The sequence below is a fragment of the Phocoena phocoena genome, chromosome 3, assembly GCF_963924675.1.
Source record: "Phocoena phocoena chromosome 3, mPhoPho1.1, whole genome shotgun sequence".
NCBI classification, from domain to species: domain Eukaryota; kingdom Metazoa; phylum Chordata; class Mammalia; order Artiodactyla; family Phocoenidae; genus Phocoena; species Phocoena phocoena.
In genome coordinates this window covers 133,454,299-133,473,179 of record NC_089221.1, presented here as the reverse complement: position 1 = coordinate 133,473,179, position 18,881 = coordinate 133,454,299, and positions in this window count along the sequence as shown.

Here is an 18,881-nt window from a genome sequence, read left to right as displayed (position 1 = left end):
GAAATTAAGACTTGGATAAGTTAAGTTCAAGGTCAAGGCGGGCAGTAGAGTGCGCCAGCACTCTAGACGTGTCTACAGTGTTCCAGCAGAGATTGGAACCCTGGTTTTCAGGGTGGGATCCACTCTACATCAATTATTTGTAATACAGAAGATGGCAGAAAGGGTAACAAACTATCAAGCTACCCCAGAGGGTCTGGGCGATGGCAAGTGGTCACTTAATTAAAAACAATGTAAAAAGATTGAATGTGTGGTTTGCTCTTAGAAGTGTTTAGGATTTTTCTCCCAGAGCTCTGCCATAGAGACCCACAGTACAAGAAGAGGCTCCTTGATCTCTTCAAACTGAAAAATTAAGGTCTTACCGTGTTTTAACTGCCTATCACTTCTAGTGTTAGAATTCCCCAGGCAGAAATTCCAAGTGGTTTAACCTGTCATTAATTTATTTGGGGCCATCCCTTCATGCCTAGTCCCATATAAATTTAATTCTCATTTAAGCTTGAATTTAAAAAAAACTGAATACAAATTAATTTTCTGTCCAGATTTCTACTGAGAAAGTCTTTCTAGAGGTAAGTAGAGATGCCCTTCGTGCTGTAATTTTTAAGATTTTTGTCATCCTTTTCTGGGGCTCAGTTGGGAAGTGGGAAAAAGGAGAGGCGCAGCTGGAACACTTGGTTGGAGGGTTCTCAAGCTTCAGGAGGGCTCAGATTTTGGCCTATTTTCAGTGGAAAACCTATGCAGTGGAGCAATACGAGTTTCAGGATTCTAGATCCTCTATCTTTTTTTTCAGTTGTATTGACTAATTATAAAGGTCATTCCAAGTCACTCTTTTATTAGTAGTAGTTTTCTTTTGTAAATTCTTAGTCAAACTCCTTCTGCTTATGGTGTGACTCTTTTTCCAGAGAAAGCAGTGATGTTTAAAGAAAAAAAAAGTTATTTAAGCTATTCAGGTGTGGTGGTGGCACTGGGACATCTGTTTAAATACCCACATTATTTTAATATAATTGTCTTGTGGATGGGTCACCTTTGGAAAATATTTTATTATAGCTTTATAGTCTATACTTAACAACCTGCTTCATGATAAGTTGACATGTCCTTTGTAATTTCTACATTTTGAAATTGTACTTTTTCATGCATTTTACACCTAGTTTGTGTAAAATAGAAATATTTCACACTCCAATGCAGTGTTATCTTCTTTTGGTCAGTTCTGAAATATCCTTATATCCATATATCTGTATTGAATCTGTTTTAAATTTTATTACCCAGTTTTACTTGCCATTCCTGTTCGCTTGCATGCAGAATTTAGTTTTTATTCTGGAAACCCTTAAGTAAAAAGTAACAACTGTAAAAATATAGGTGAAGGTTGCCATACTAATAATGTAGATTTTTTATTCATTTCTTTATCCCAAAGTTCACCACAAGATCTTAGCAAAAATCTCTTGACCTTAATCTGAGGGCTGAAGCAAGGAGCCAATGGTGAGGGGCTTTGAAAGCTGCCAGCTGCCCAGGCCTCAGTGAAGTCCTCAGAGAGGTGATGCCTTTCCTGTTCTCTCCAGCAAGCCTCCTACTCCAACAAAAATTCCTGGTAGCTAAGCAGCAACCAGACAGCTTCTAACCACCAGGGAAGAAAGGAGTTTTTGAATAGATGGAATTTCAGGTGAGAACTAAGGAATATGACATTTAGTTATCCTAGCTGCCTTATTTCAAGTAAATGTGTTTACAAGGAACTCTGGGCGGGCAAGCTGACTTGGAGCCAATTGCTTTACAGTACGTTGAGACTCTGAGTAAGAATCTCTAAGCAGAAAATACATCTTGTTAGAGTGCTTGTTTCCCATTTTTTTTTTTAGGTTTTTATTTTGAAACAATTTGAGATTTGCCGAAAAATTGCAATGATAGTACAAAGAGTTCCTGTATTCAGCAGTTTTTTCAGTTAACAGCTTATATAACCATGGTACCATTTGTCAAAACTAAGATCTTAACATTGGCACGTGACTATTAACTAAACTACAAATTTTGCTTGGATTCCTACTACTGGCTTTTAAATTTTTAAATTAAGTGCTTTTTGAAAAATAGAGTTTAAATTCAAGGTGAAAGTCCCTATTCTGTGTCCTCTCTATCAAAATTTCTCCCCAGTCCTACTCCCCAGGAACAGTCCTTCTAGGCCAGCACTGTCCAGTAGAAATACAGTGTTGTTGTTGTTTTTCATTTTAAGTCTTCACAATCCAGTGAGTGTTTTCCATTTAGAGCACATCTCCATTCTGACTAGTCACATTTTAAGTGCTCAACAGCCACATGTCGCTATTGGCTCTAGAATTAGCAAAGTTCTGGGCCATTCTCTATTTTTTCTCTCATATACAGACACACACACACACACACACACACACACGCACACGGTAATTTCTTCCACTGCTTATAGAAGACCATCGCTCCATGTCAGAATGGGACAACAGCCTTTACTTAGATAGCTATGTAGTATTAAGTAGAACAAATGTGCGTAACCTATTAAATCACTTTTGCACGCATAGATGTTTAGTTGGGTTTTTTCCGCCCCCCATTTCAAATAAGGCTGCAAGGAACATCCTTTATTCAAAAACCTATGTGCATTTGTGTACTTCCAATGTATATGATTCTGGATATGGAAATGCTGTGTCAAAAGATGTGATTGTATTTGAAGTATCATGACAATAGAAGAGTAGTATATATATATATATTTTTTTAACATCTTTATTGGAGTATAATTGCTTTACAATGGTGTGTTAGTTTCTGCTTTATAACAAAGTGAATCAGTTATACATATACATATGTTCCCATATCTCTTCCTTCTTGTGTCTCCCTCAGAACAGTAGTATATTTTTGAACAAATATACCAGTCAGTGTATTACTAAATGCATATTATCTTTCTCAAGGCAGTCATTTTAGAAAGCAATTTATTTCAACAGTGTTCCTTTCACTCAAAGTAATTTGGTTTTGGTTTTTGAAATTTGACTTAAGAATCAGTTTAAGCTAAAATAACTAGGCCAAGTGACTCTCGTAGGCCTTATTCCTTTGTAGTCACATTTAATATTTATTCACTCATTTATTTCCTCCCTCCCTACTCCCCTCCCTCCATTCCATCCATCCAGTTCCACTTTTGCTTTCCTAACAGTTTGTTCTCCTCACACAGCAGCCTAAGTATTTTCTTTTTCTTTTTTAAAACTCATCAACCAGGTTCAAATACTCTGTTATTTAAAACCTTTCAACAGCTCCACCAGGGCCTGAACTTTCTTCTGATCTCACCAACCCCTCCTTTTTTTGTTGTTTCATCAACACTGGTTTCCTTTCTGCTTCTAGAACAGACCAAGTTCTTTCTGGTTCCAGCACCTTTTTTAGTGAACTTGTGTCCCTCTGTTTAGAATGCTTCTTTCAGACTGTTTGCAGAGCTGCCTTTCTCATCTTTGAGAAATATCATCTTAAATATCATCTAAGAGCTTTCCCTGAACACCCTATCAAAAGTGCCAACCTGCCCATCTCTATTCTAGTTTATTCCCTATGTAGTTTGTTTGAATCTGAAATTCTAATTGTTTACATTTTTGTGATTTGTCTCCCCCAACCCTCAACTGGAAAGTAACTGTCACTTATCTTATATCTTAAGGACCTAGTGCAACGCTTGACCTGTAGTGGGTGCCAAATAAATATTTGTAGATGGATTGAATGAATGAATGTATGCCTGCTGTACTACAGACTCAAGCCACAATACAGGCACCACAGATACTACAAAGATTTATTTTTCCTTCAAGGAAGTCAGAGTCCATCAGGACAGCATGATGGCCAAGCAAATGATTATAATAAAAGGCAATAAGCTTTGGCAGACCTGCATACTAGATTCTGAGTGATGCAGAAAAGCAGTTTTTGGTGATTTCTTTTTCTTTTTCCTGAAAATACTATCCTTGTCTTCACCACTTCTTTAACTTAGCTCTGTAAAATTCCAGCTGACTCTCATTGAATAAGGATAGCCTGGCACATAGCAGACGCTCAATAAATATTAATTGGGTGAATGAATTAAGTGATACAGGTGACATGGATTCCAACAGCGGACCTCCAAAAAGCATATAGTGACCCAATGTATTTCCTACTTTGTAGAAAAACATGTGATTTGCAGTGTAAGCCCTTGTATATTTATTAAAACATTATTTTATAATCGTTCACCTTTCTGGAGGCTTGGTGATGTCTGAATGTTGCTTTAGGCAACTTAAATTGCTTTTTTTTTTGTCTATCTGGGATCAAGAAAAGGATGGTTGTAATTAGGCTGTGAAAAATATGTTACACAAATGTAAAAGACTTCCACTTTTGTAAGAACCTGCAGTTTGGGGACGTGTTTTTGTTTCCTTTAGTCAAAACCCTTTACGTGTATTATATAAGCAGTACATTGGTACATTCTTGTTGTAAAATGCTCAAATGATACATAAATATATAGCATTCAACTGAAAGTCCCCCTTGCCTCAGCATGTTTCCCTACCACAGAGGACACTGAATAGTCTGATGGGTATCCACATACATCTTTGCTGTGACTTTTCCATACAGGTACATATGCATATACATACACTGTCACTCTGTCACAGTGTTTTACAAAAATGGGTTCCCACGAGATAGAACTGTTTTTTTCACTTACTATTTCTTGGAAATAGTTCCACGTGAGTGTCCCAATAAAAATTCGACATTCTTTATCAACATAGATAGTTAACAAGCAGAGGGTTCTGTCAACATTGTGTTAAGTCCCAATGCTCACCACCAACAGGGTGCCTTGACAAAGGTTTTGACAGAGCTCAGCATACATTTTGAATAATTGCTACTAGCACAGGAGTTCAACTAGTGCCCAAGTCATGCAGTGGTCTTGGTTTGGGAGACTGCTGAGTCCTTTAGAAAATTCCCCTAACCCTGTCTGATAAAAGCCCAATGCTATTATGTTTTTCTGATCCACCCATCTTCCCTAAAATGGATGTAGAGGAAATGGCTCACAATCACGTGTTATTGCAGCAAGGCACACTGGCTAAAACTGAAAGTTTTCATCCCAAAACAAATCTATTGTCAATGTTTTTAAGTAGAAAGCATTATTTTGGTTTTGGGAAGGAAGAAAAAGGACCCATCATCTCATAAGTTCTTGGGGAGATGTTCTGCTTTACACAAGGCACTGCCCTCTAGCTGTGTGAGCAGGAGCTCAGCTCACATTCCATTTTCTGGCATCCTTGTCACTCACAACTTCAAAACCCCAAGCATCAATGGACATGGTATTAATATCTGATATACAGTTTATATCATGGTATATAAATTGTATTGGGGCACAGTGTAGCTCGACTCCATTCTTTTTTTTAAATTGAAGTATAGTTGATTTACAATGTTGTGTTAGTTTCAGGTGTACAGCAAACTGATTCAGTATATATATATATATATATATATATAGTGTGTGTGTGTATATTTCAGATTATTTTCCATTATAGGTTATTACAAGATAATGAATATAGTTTCCTGTGCTGTACAGTAAATCCTTGTTTCTTATCTATTTTATATATAGTAGTGTGTATCTGTTAATCCGATACTCCTAATTTATCCCCTCACTTTCCCCTTTGGTAACCCTAAATTTGTTTTCTATGATGACTTCATTCTTACTGAAGGTGGTGACTTGTTTTCCTAAACTTTCAAGGGTAGAGATTCTGGGTTTTCTTTGTCTACTTAGAATGTTCCATTGCTTAGTATGGTGTGCTCGATAAATATTTGGTGAAATAATGTTTGTTGAGGGAGAAGAACCTGGCTTTCACTTCTGCAACTGCCCTGAGTGACTTCTAAGTGTCTTTTTCTCTGTTCCTCTCTTTGGTTCTCAGTTTATTCACATATAACTCAAGGGGTTTGGCTCCAGGTAGTTAAAGGTCCCTTCATGTATAAACAGTCTCAAAGTCCATATGACTTTTCAGGCCTAGAGTCCAACCCCAAATTAAGACCTGTATTGAATCTTTTGAAAACATCCTACATCAAAAATACTAAAAATACCTAGGAATAAAACTGCCTAAGGAGGTGAAAGACTTGTACTTGGAAAACTACTGAAGATGACACAGATGGAAAGTTATACTGTGTTCTTGGATTGGAAGAATTAATATTGTTAAAATGATCATACTACTCAATGCAATCTACAGATTCAATACAATCCCTACCAAAATACCAATGGCAGCTTTCAAAGAACTAGAAACAATTTAAAAATTTATATGGAAATATGAAAGACCCCAAATTGCCAAAACAGTCTTGAGAAAGAAGAACAGAGGTGGAGGAATCACATTCCCTGACTTCAGACTATACTACAAAGCTACAGTAATCAAAACACTATGGTACTGGCTCAAAAATAGACACATAGATCAATGGAAGAGACTAGAGAGCCCAGAAATAAATCCACACACTTATGGTCAATTAATCTATGACAAAGGAGGTAAGAATATACAATGGAGGAAAGACAGTCTTCGATAAGTGGTGCTGGGAAAACTGGACAGCTACATGTCAAAGAATGAAATTAGAATATTCTTTAACACCACATGCAAAAATAAAGTGGGTTAAAGACCTCAGTGTAAGACGGGAAACCATAAAAGTCCCAGAGGAACACATGGGCAGAACACTTTGACATAAAACATAGCAATATTTTCTTGCATCTGCTCCTAAGGCAACAGAAATAAAAGCAGAAATAAACAAATGGGAACTAATTAAACTTAAAAGCTTTTGCACAGCAAAGGAAACCATTACAAAACAAAAAGACAACATAGTGAATGGGAGAAAATATTTGCAAATTATATGACCAATAAGGGGTTAATATCGAAAATATATAAACAACTCAACATCAGAAAAACAGCCATATTAAAAAATGGGCAGGGCTTCCCTGGTGGCGCAGTGGTTGAGAGTCCGCCTGCCGACGCAGGGGACAGGGGTTCGTGCCCCGGTTTGGGAAGATCCCACATGCCACGGAGCGGCTGGGCCCGTGAGCCATGGCCGCTGAGCCTGCGCGTCCAGAGCCTGTGCTCTGCAACGGGAGAGGCCACAACAGTGAGAGGCCTGCGTACCGCAAGAAAAAAAAAATGGGCAAAAAACCTGAATAGACATTTTTCCAAAGAGTACATGCAGTTGCCCAATAGGCACATGAAAAGATGTTCAACATTGCTTATTATCAGGGAAATGCAAGTCAAAACCACAATGAGGTATCACCTCACACCTATCAGAATGGCTATTGTCAAAAAGAGCAACAATAACAAAAAATGTTGGTGAGGATGTGGAGAAAAGAGAACCCTCATACACTGTTGGTGGGAATGTAAATTGGTGCAGCCTCTGTGGAAAACAGTATGGAGGTTTCTAAAAAACTAAAAATAGAACTACCATATGACCCAGCAATTCCACTCCTTAGTATAAATCTGAAAAAAAAAACAAAAACAATGATTCAAAAAGATAACATGCACCACCATATTCATAGCAACATTATTTACAGTTGCCAAGATATGGAAGCAACCTAAGTGTCCATCAGCAGATGAATGGATAAAGAAGATATGGTGTGTGTGCGTATATATATATATATATATATATATATATATATATACGCACACACACAATGGAATACTACTCAGACATAAAAAGTAATAAAATTTTGCCATTTGCACCAACATGGATGGACTTGGAGGGTATTATCCTAAGTGAAATAGGTCAGACAGAGAAAGACAAATACTGTATTATATCACTTATATGTGGAATCTAAAAAATAAAACAGACTAGTCAATACAACCAAAAAGGAAACAGACTCACAAATATAGAGAACAAACTAGTAGTTACCAGTGGAGAAAGGGAAAGGGGGAGGGGCAATATAGGGACAGGAGATTAAGAGGTATAAACTATTAGGTATAAAATAAGCTACAAGTATATATTGTACAACACAGGGAATGTAGCCAATATTTTATAAGGACTCTAAATGGATTATAACCTTTAAAAATTGTGAATCAGTGCATTGTACACCTGTAACTTATATAATATTGTATATCAAATATACTTCAATAAAAAATAAAAGCAGCCTAGCAGAGAACAAATACTATTCCAGCTCACTAAGATCTCCTGGTAATCTATTTAGTAAGTGGATCAAATCCAGCAAAAAGACTGACAGAATGGAGAAGCTTGACTTTTAAAGATACTTCCCAACATTCTTATGTAAAGGTGTGGCTAAGAGATAAGGAATAGAATTCCATCTTTATCCGTAAAGAGAAAAGAGAAGGAATCAGTGACAGACCACCAGAGGAGCTGGAAAACTACCTCCTAACTCACTGGTAAGTAAATCCTCTGGAAACTTATGCTGAAGAGAAAACTGGAACTTTGCTGCTTGAACTTTCTCGGTATTATATGGGGTCTTAGGACAATGATGACTGAGCCAATAGAAATTGGGGTAACTCATATAAAATAGATTTGGGTTTCTTGGGAGATAGGTTCTCATTTAAATGGAATCATGGACTTACACATCGGAATTGTTGAAGCTTTTCCTGGGCGACATCACCGAGGGGAGCAGAGGGGAAAAAGAAACCTCAGCAGAATGGAGTGGTACCTTTGGAGGAAGACATACTTATTGAGGGTCTCTTGAAAGCTGTGTGGGGAATTCCCTGGCGGTCTAGTGGTTAGCACTCCGAGCTTCCACTGCAGGGGACATGGAGTCGATCCCTTGTCAGGGAACTAAGATCCTGCATGCCACGTGGCAGGGCCAAAAAAAAAAAAAGAAAGAAAGAAAGCTGTGTGACTTAGAGTCAATGCATCCATTTGCGGAGCCTCTCATCTGTTAGATGGGTGCTATACAATATCATGGAAATGGGAGTATGTGTGTCTGGAGCACAGCTATATTAACAGTTTTGTTCATCGACGTCTGTGATTTGTACATTTAAAATATGTGTAAAATGTGAAGGAGGAGCCTAGTATTGGCTTCTGACTTTTGCAGATTTGGTAGTATTCTTGTATGTGTTAGAAACTTGACCTTGCAAAGATTAGCAAGTACAAAAGTTTGACTTGGTTGGAGTTTTGTGAGGCTTGGCGTAGAAGGGTGTGGCCAGTTTGGGAAGGTGGGCAGCTTTTAGAGTTTGGAATTTGGCCTTGGCGAACCATTAAATGCTTGAAGGTGGGGAAGATAATTGATTGGATTATTTAGATACTGGAGAAGGTTTAAAAAATAGCTATCCTCAGATGTGGCTTTTCCCCCATAGCCGGCAGCTGCAGGTAGCTGGAGAGCGTGGGCTGCTTGGGCTGGTCTTGGTTTCGTGACCCCTACGTCCAGTGGCAGCTCAGTGCTTCCACATGGTCATGCTTGAGTCCCAAGTCCGATGTTCTATCCCTGGTCATGTCAAAGCAGCATTCCCTAATTGGACTATGAATTCTGTCCCTCTATTGCTCCACACATTTTACCTCTCCCAAATCTATACTTCTTCTTCCCCTGAGTCATCTCCAGATAATACAAACATGCTGTTATTTTTACCATCTTAAGAAAACTTTCTCTTGACCCTACTTCCAAACTTCCCCTTCCTTATTATTATTATTTTTTGGATGCAAAACACCTTGAAAGAGTTCCCTGTCTTCAATCTTTAATTCTCTTTTGACTTTCACATTCCATTAAACCTTTTTCCTGAGATGTAACATCCATAGGGAAAGTGAACAATCATTGAGCTGCTCTTCACCGAAACTGCTTTGATCAAGGTCATTAATGATTTCCCTGTTGCTCTGTCCTATAGGCACATCTCATCCCTTTTGCCTTTGCAACGTTTGATTCGTGATCATTGCCTCTTTGTTAATGCACTTGCTTTATTTGGCTGCACAAGGATCCCATTTACTTTTTACTTTTCCTCCTGCTTCCTTGGTTTGCTTCTGTGTGTGTGTTGGTGCCTCTTCCACCTCCACCTTTTGTAGAAGGCCCCAGGACCTAGTCCCTAAGCCGAGGGCATTCCCTGAGCATCAGCTCTGGTTCACGGCTTTAAAATCCCATTTCTATGCCGATGACTCTCAAATATGTACCTTGAGCCCAGACCCCTCTCCTGGACTCTTAACAGTCTCCACTTGGGTGTCTGAGAAATCTCAAACTCAACATGTCCAAAATCCACAGTGTTTCCTTCCAAACTGTGTTCCACACAGCTTCCCCTGTCTCAGCTGGTGGCACCTCCAGTCTTTCCAGTTGCTCAGGCCAAAATCGCTTGCAGTCATCTTTAGGCTGCTACTCCACACCCTGCAGGAAATCCTGCTGTTTTGAAACATCCAGAGCCTGAGCTGCTCTCCCCTCCTCTCTCCTGAAATACTACAATAGCCTCCTGACAGGTCCTCATGCTTCTCACCCTAAGAGCCCCAGCATTCCTTCTCAGAGGTGAGCCTGACCCCATCACCCCACTGTGCCGCATTGGGGCTCGTTTTCCTGTGGAGTAAGCAGCTGGAAATTCATGTTTGCTGCCTGAGCCTGTGCCTCAACTGGGATGTATCTTTCTAAGGGTCACAAAATTACTCTAAAGAGTAGCGATTGATGGAGGTTGAGTAGCTCAAATTAAAAAACAAAAAAATCCATTGTGCTGTTTGGGAGCCTTTAGGACATAGTGGGGGCTCTCGTGGGAGATGGGCTTGTCAGAAAATCCAATCCTATGGAATTGTACAGTTAATTCACATCTCAGAGCCTTGGTTCTGTGTCCCCATCTTGGCGCTCGCTCACCATTTCCTCCACTTAAAACACCCTCTGCCCCTTCCCCATTCTCCAGCTGTGAAGCTCACATGTCACTTTTTAAAGAGATTTCCTCCCATTCCTCCCTCTCACCCCCTCAGTCATTGAACGGTCTCTCCCCGTGCCTTTGCGCTTCCATAATTTATTCAGTCGATACCTATTGGGTCCCTAAAAAGTTTTCAGGGATAGAGCAGAGAATGGAAGGGGGAGGCCTGCCTTGAAAGGGTTTATGGTCTAGTGTTGAGTGCTGTCCAACACAGTAGCCATGTTTGGCTATTTAAACTTAAAGGTAAATCAAGTTAAATGGAAAAAAAATTAATTCCTTTGTTGTACTGGCCACATTACAAGTGCTTGCACGACACCCATATAGAATAACTCCAGCATCACAGACAGTTCTATTGGATGTCACCGTACAAGAGGGAAGAGAGATGGAACTCATGCGCACACATACACACACACACACACACACACACACACATACATACACACATGTATACAATATATATCACAGGAAACAAGGTAATAAGTGTAGAGAACTGAAACAGTCACTGGTTGGCTACTTTAGATAGAGGGACCTGAGGAATGTCTGAGAAAGTGACACTTAAGCAGGAATCAGAATGAAGGGAAGAAATCCGAAAATGATGGGGTGAAGGAATGGGGATCTAGGCAGAAGCACTGGTCCTAAAGTAAGGATACATTTGAAGAAAACCCATGTGGCTGGAGCCCTGTGGGCAGGGAGAGAGCGGTAGAAGAAATCTGAGATGTTGGCAAGGGCCAGATCACTGGGGCTTTGTAAATCTGGGTAAGGAGTTAGATTTTTTTTTTCCTGAAAGAAACATAGGAGGGTTGTAAGTTGAGGAGTGACAGAGTCTGATTATATATTTATCGTTTACATCATTCTGCTCAATTTTATTAGGTGCTTACTTACCTGTGTCTCTGCCTGATTGCACAATTCTGGATTTTTTTCATCCTTGGTGTGTTGAATCATGCCCTGTTAGCCTCAGTATATTAATAATAAGTGTGGTAGAATTGAATTAAATTAGAAAATTTTTATCACTGATCTACTGGGCTTTGGCCAAGTCTGAGAGAGTAACAAAAGTAGCCATAAAATGTTTTGTCTCCCAAATGAATAAGGCGTGACCTATTTTTGCGTGAGGCATTTCAGAATTTTTCCCCCGGACCTTCGGTGGTGATTGAAGTGGGGTCAGTAGTGTCCCCTCCAAGTGTATAAAGGCAGAGAACAAGATGAAAGCAGGTATCCAGAAATATGCTTATTCCTTGGGAGAATGCCTCTTGTTACCTAGTGGAATTCAAGTGCATGGCATCGTAAAGCTAGGAGGCCTATTAAAGACATATGGTCATACCTCTTGGTTTTATGAAAGAGGTGATTTTCAGCAAATAGTTCAGGGGGCAGCCTGTGTGAAGGCCCAGCAACAGGAGGGGGCTTGTATTCAAGTAGGTGGAGGAAGGTCTAAGGCAGGGGCCTCCTCCAACCAAGGCCTTCTTGAGAGACTGAAGCACCCCCAGGCAGGGCTGGTGCAGGGGCAAGCTGGAGAGGGCATGCGCTAAGGTGAAAGTGTGGTACAGGCCGCGTGTTGCCATCTTTTTTTTTTTTTTTTTTTTTTTTTTTGCAGTACGCAGGCCTCTCACTGTTGTGGCCTCTCCCGTTGCGGAGCACAGGCTCCGGACGCGCAGGCTCAGCGGCCATGGCTCACGGGCCCAGCCGCTCCGTGGCATGTGGGATCTTCCCGGACCGGGGCACGAACCCGCGTCCCCTGCATCGGCAGGCGGACTCTCAACCACTGCGCCACCAGGGAAGCCCTGACGTCTCATTTTATTTCACAAAACACAAAAAGCTGAGTTCTCACGTGAGCTCTCTGGATTTTTAATTTTGGCTATTAATTAAGAAATAAAATTTTAAACACTGTGTACAAAGTACTTCTGCAGGCCAGATATAGTCTTTGGGCCTCCAGTTTACAGCATCAGGCTTTAGGCCTCTTCCGAGTTCAGAGGCTGCTAGAGAGCAGGGTTCACATTTCTGGGCAGTACAGGACCCATGACCACAGGATGCCAAGGTCATCGTCAGCTTCTCCAGGAAGCCTGTCATGAGCTGCGAGAAGCCTAGAAACGGAGCACCAGTGCCTCCCTGAGAGGAAATTAGTGAATCTTTAGACCAGAAGGAGAGTTAATGAAACACTAGCCAGGCTTATACTTGTTTGTATGGTTTAATGATTAAGAGCAAAAGTCAGAAGCCCTCATCTGGAATCTAGGCTCATTTAACCTCTGGAAGCCTCAGCTTCCTCTTCCATGAATGGGGTTAATAACAGCCCCTGCCTAAGGGGTTCTGTGAAGATTAAATTCATGTGGGCGCTTGACACAGAGGCTGCTACACAGTATATTCTCCAAAAACCTTAGCTAGTATCAGCGCCTATTTAAGTTTAGTTTAAGTTCTCCCACAGCCCTTTTGCTCATAAAGAACAGTCTCTGAGGGAGATAGAGCAAGTATTTTTAGTGCTATTTTCCAAAGGAAGAAATCAAGGCTTGGAGGAACTCCATAACGCACAGGGATACCCAGCTTTGTAAGTGGCAGAGCTGGGATCTGAACCCAAGTCTAGTCCAGACTCTGCTTCCTGAAACATTCTCCAGATATCACTCAGTAAGATGTGGTCTGCGACATTGTATCCTGTAGCATGAATGGTGAGGTATAATGGTTTGCATTTTTGCTTAATTCTTGTGTCATCTAAAGAATGTCGCTCCCCACCTGGCTCTACAAGAATTGAGTCAGTAGCCACTACAGTCGCTGACCTTCAACACACCCTGAAAGGAGTTTGGAGCAGAGATCAGGAATGAGGCACTCTATGCTTTGTGGAGACTGGCAGAACAGGCCTTCAGATAGATATCTTTAAGAGAAAATTTTATGAATCCAAAATTTTTTTCATCTTTCCGACCTTAGAAAAGCACTAAAATCATTAACTGAAATAGCTGTCCCTTGTGACTAGCAACCTTCTACCGAGACATCTGCTTGACTGCGCGGCTCCAAAATCACAAACATGCTGACCTCCCCTCCCCCCAAGGCCACCTCCTTTGGAGCAGTTCCTCAGAGCTCTCTGAGAGTCTTGTCTCCTGGTCCTCATTAAGTCCCCAAATAAAACAGAAACTCACGGGCACATTGTACATTTTTGTTTCAGTTGACAGTTTTGAGGACCATGAAGGGATGCAGAGCAGACTTCTGTCCTTTGCCTGAGCTTAGGACCCAGAGCCCTTGGTACCAGCAGGACCCATTGCCCTTCTGTCTGTCTGCCCCCTCAGCGTCTCCAGATGAATTTGAGTAGGCCTTTCTGGTTCTCAGATCTCCTGATAATCGGTGGATGATCCTGAGTTTTATTTGGTGGTGTATAATAAGTACCTGCCCCTAATTGTCCCCACCCCCACCCAGTTGAAAGATATTGGAGGACTTTGGCTGAAAGAGACTGGAGCAGTCTGGACTGGGTGATTAGGTGGGAAGCTGGCCTTAGGTCTTTCCTAAAATAGGGGCTTCAGAATGTCAGCCTACATCTTTAAAGAATTCTGACTCTAAGGGAACAAGTCCTTCTAGGAGAACCTTGCATTTCTCTCCCTGTGCCTTGAGATGTAAATGTTCTAGCAGCAATCTCAGGATCCATTATCTTATCTAGACCATCTTCAATTCCTGGAACTGAGAAAAAAGGGGGAAAGGCTTTTTAAAATACCAGCAAGTAAACAACTTATTCCAACTGTTATTTAAAAACTAGTGAGTTTTATATTGTAATAACTGATTTGTGACTAAGTTTTTAAGATGAAGCTACATGTCTGTGTGTGCCTTATAGATATGATAGGTCTCTACCTCTGGAGAGTATTACCAAAACTAATTTGTAAATGAGCTCTATTTAATTGACTTAAAGGAAATTAAGTGCTTATATAAATTCTCAGAAATATATAATAAACTAGCCCAGATGAATTTTAGGTTCATGTGAACTGGGAAATATTCAGTATTAAATTAATATTTGTTATAAAAGTTAGAGCTTGTTGGTTTAATTAATATAGACATGTCTTTAGAGCCATCAACATAAATATAATACTTTTATTGTACCTAGATTTACTAGAATAAGTTCTTATATCTGTCAGCAAGAAAAATAACTTGGTATGATGAAATTTTTTATAAGTCTATTAAATGTAAGTGAGATAAGAACTTTTAGGTAAACTCTTTAGAAATAATTATGTTTTAGGAATGTCTACTTGAAAATAGTCTCTCTAGATATTTGGTAACTTGAAACTTTAGAATTTTGCTAAAATAAGTTAAATGATGGAAATTTATTAAATATTGATGTCCTTCCCAAATAAAATAAGGTAACTGGAACATTAATTACTGAACATAGGCATCATTTTGCAGAGAAATTAAAGAGATTTAGGACTATTAATAAACATATTTGGTGCCACATACATTTGGAGACATTTTCTTTAAGAAATCACGTTTCTTAGAAATTATAAGTAGTATTTAAAGTTTGCCAATCTATAGAATGCTAATGTAAAAGACAGTTCCTAATTGCTTACTTCTTAGTTTTCACTACAAATTAAGGTTTTTAAAAGTTGAGCATTCTAATTAATATATGTAATTAGACTACTAAGTTAATATGGAAAACATCTTTGTATGCAAGAAAAAAGAAGGTGTAAGAAATAGAAATGTATTTTGTTAAGGAAAAAGAAAATAATTTTGTCCTAATGCTAGTTATTTCTAAATGGGAAAGAAGAGACAAATTAATATGGGTATAGAAAATTTAAGAAGGTTTGAGAGAAAAAATAAGAAACTTTAGAGGGGAGTTTTTTTGTATGGTCAGAACTAAGATTAGAATAAATTTAACTGAGCAAATGAATTTCAGTATTAAAGGTAAAATGGTACAAAACCTGATTTTGTTTTTTTCTGTATTAAGAGGGGAGTGTTTTCTTAGAATATTGATCTGCTTTTTATAACAGACTGTAAATTTTCTTTATGTTTTAAGTAATTTGTAATAACTTTCTGTATTTGCCTTTGAAATCTTTTATTGTCTCCTGATTAAGTGAATGAGTATTGTTTCACAGTGACCTATGATGCCAAGTGTTTTAAAGTCTTTTGATATTTTTGGCAAACTTCCCAAAGATCACATTCTAATTGAAGTTTATATTTGACCTCTAGCTAACTTTGAGGTTTTCCAAAAGGCCCTGGAATACCTCAAGGGAATTGTTTTCTCTCCTTAACAGAGAAATATTAAACTAATTAGGCTTATTTGGTATGTTAAATTACATGGGAAGCATTTCAAATGAATTGTGATAAACATTCTTAGGCTATATTTTAGGGGGAAATGTTATTAATATAGATATTCTAGAAATTATTGGAATTCCTAAAAACCTGGTAAATCTTAGTAAAATGCTATCAGTCATAATTGATTATTATCTTAAAATGTTACGAAACAAATTTCTTTGCCAATTGCATCACAATCAGATCTTTTTTTTTTAACTTTTTATTTTATATTGGGGTAAAGCCGATTAACAATGTTGTGATGGTTTCAGGTGCACAGCAAAGCAACTCAGCCATACATATACATGCATCCGTTCTCCCCCAAACTCCCCTCCAGGCTGCCACGTAACATTGAGCAGAGTTCCTTGTGCTATACAGTAGGTCCTTGTTGGTTATCCTTTTTAAATATAGCAGTGTGTACATGTCAATCCCTAACTCCCTAACTATCCCTTCCCTCCACCCTTCTCCCAGGTAACCATAAGTTTGTTCTCTATGTCTGAGTTTGTTTCTGTTTTGTAAATACTTTCATTTGTATCATTTCTTTTTAGAGTTGCATATAAGCGATATCATATGATATTTCTCTTTCTCTGTCTGACTTACCTCACTCAGTATGACAATCTCTAGGTCCATCCATGTTGCTGCAAATGGCACTATTTCGTTCTTTTTAATGGCTGAGTAATATTCCATTGTATGTATGTACCACATCTTCTTTATCCATTCCTCTGTCAATGGACGTTTAGGTTGCTTCCATGTCTTTATTATTGTAAACAGTGCTGCAATGAACATTGGGGGTGCATGTATCCTTTCGGACCATGTTTTTCTCCGGATATATGCTCAAGAGTGGGATTGTAGGGTCATACGGTAGCTGTATTTTTCGTTTTTTAAGGAACCTCCATACTGGTCTGCATGGTGGCTGTACCAATTTACATTCCCACCAACAGTGTAGGAGGGTTCCCGTCTCTCCACACCCTCTCCAGCATTTATTGTTTGTGGATTTTTTGATGATAGCCATTTTGACTGCTGTGAGGTGATAGCTCATCGTAGTTTTTGCAATCAGATCTTTAACCATGCCTTTTAAAATCTTTGTCATTCATAGACAGTTATTGTTTGATTCTGATGTCTTTGCAAAAATGTTTCATCTTAAGGAAAATTCATAGAAAGGACTTTTGACAAGCACAGGCTTGTAAAACTCTTCATAAAACTGTTAACAAAAGATCGAAAATTACATAAGACTCAGTGAACTGATCAATATGGTTATAATTTTTTTTCTGAAATATTACTGCCTTTTTCTTTTCTGAAATATTACTGCCTTTTAATCTGTTTTCCAGATATAAGGAAACCTTTCCCTTTAAGCTAATTATGACTTACAGTAATTTGGTAAATGATACCTTCGTAAGCAGAACTGAAACATATATCTTTTCTTTCTACCTGATTCCTCCAAAACTGTAAACCCTTATGTTACTAGCAACCTTATCAAGTGAATAAGGGAGGCCACCTCCTGATAGATGCAGGAATCTGAAGATATTTTGGGACCTTGAGAAGAGAGGAATTCACCCAAATCTGTAGATATTGTAGGTGGGATCTGATGGCAAGCCCATGGGATGGCTTTTCTGGCCTTGAGAAGCCTTTAAAAAATTCAATCTGAGATTCTTTATAAAAAGTTCCAGCAAAGCCAATTTTAAAAAAAAGCCCGTATGATCAGTTACACTTATGTAAATAATCAGGCCAAGTTTATTGAAACCAGACTTATTTTTGCAAACAAATTACTCTTAATTTGGCTATATTTGATAGAAATCAGGGTAATTTTTGAGAGAAAAATTATGTTTCAGTGGATATTAAATTCTAGTGTTGTTAACTGAGGTCTGTATTTACTGCCTAAGACTCACTTACCAGATAGCCCCCTGTTGTTAACGTTACATTATTGTAAAGTTTAACTGAATTATTAAAAGGACACTCTAAGTTTGTTTCTGAAGCCTATCACAGTAATCTATCTTTGGATGAAGATCAGATGCCCCATGAACTATAACCAGAAGATTATGCATATTGGAAAAGGCATCATTTAAAGGATTTTCTCCAACCTAGATGGAAGGACCCTTATCAGGTACTCTTAACTAGCTCATGCACAGAAAGACTGAAGGAAATTGACTTTTGGATTCATATTTTCCACTTAGAAAGGGCCCCTGCACTGGACTGGCCTATAGAGAGAACTGCTGACCTCAAACTCACCTTAAAACAATGCTCAGAGGAGAAACTGCACTCACACCAAGACAAGAAGACGACAACATCAGAAGTAGATGGCTCTTCCTAGATGCCAGACCTGACCCATATGATTATTTATCATGTTTTCAATATAATAATTACATTAGATAATAATATCATACAATTAAAATTATAGAAATATGAATATAATTATATAATTCTTTATAATAATTTCTTGGACTTTTGCATAAATCCATGTTTTTCTATCATGGGCATAAATCCTACACAAAGTTTAGAAATTAATCCAATTGTTGGGTTTCTGGTCAATTACCTACATCCAGTATTTCTGGGTTACCTTGGTGAATTTCTCCTCTCCAAGGTTCTAATTGGATGGCCCTTAGGAAATTTATTTTAGAAGAAAGAAGTTATAGTTCTGTTTGAGCTATATTGATATTACTAGATGGGACCCTCTCACTTGGCCAATCAACGGTATTTGCTCTGACCATGGCTATACATATGAATTTTCTTTTCAAGTTACTCAAGCTCAATAAGAACAAGCTAAATTTCAGTCAAAGAATATAACTTCCCATTTATTAGGAGGGACCCTCCTTCAGTTATGGGGTGGATTTATATGACTATCACCAGACTATTTAAGTCATTTAAGTTTAAAAGCTG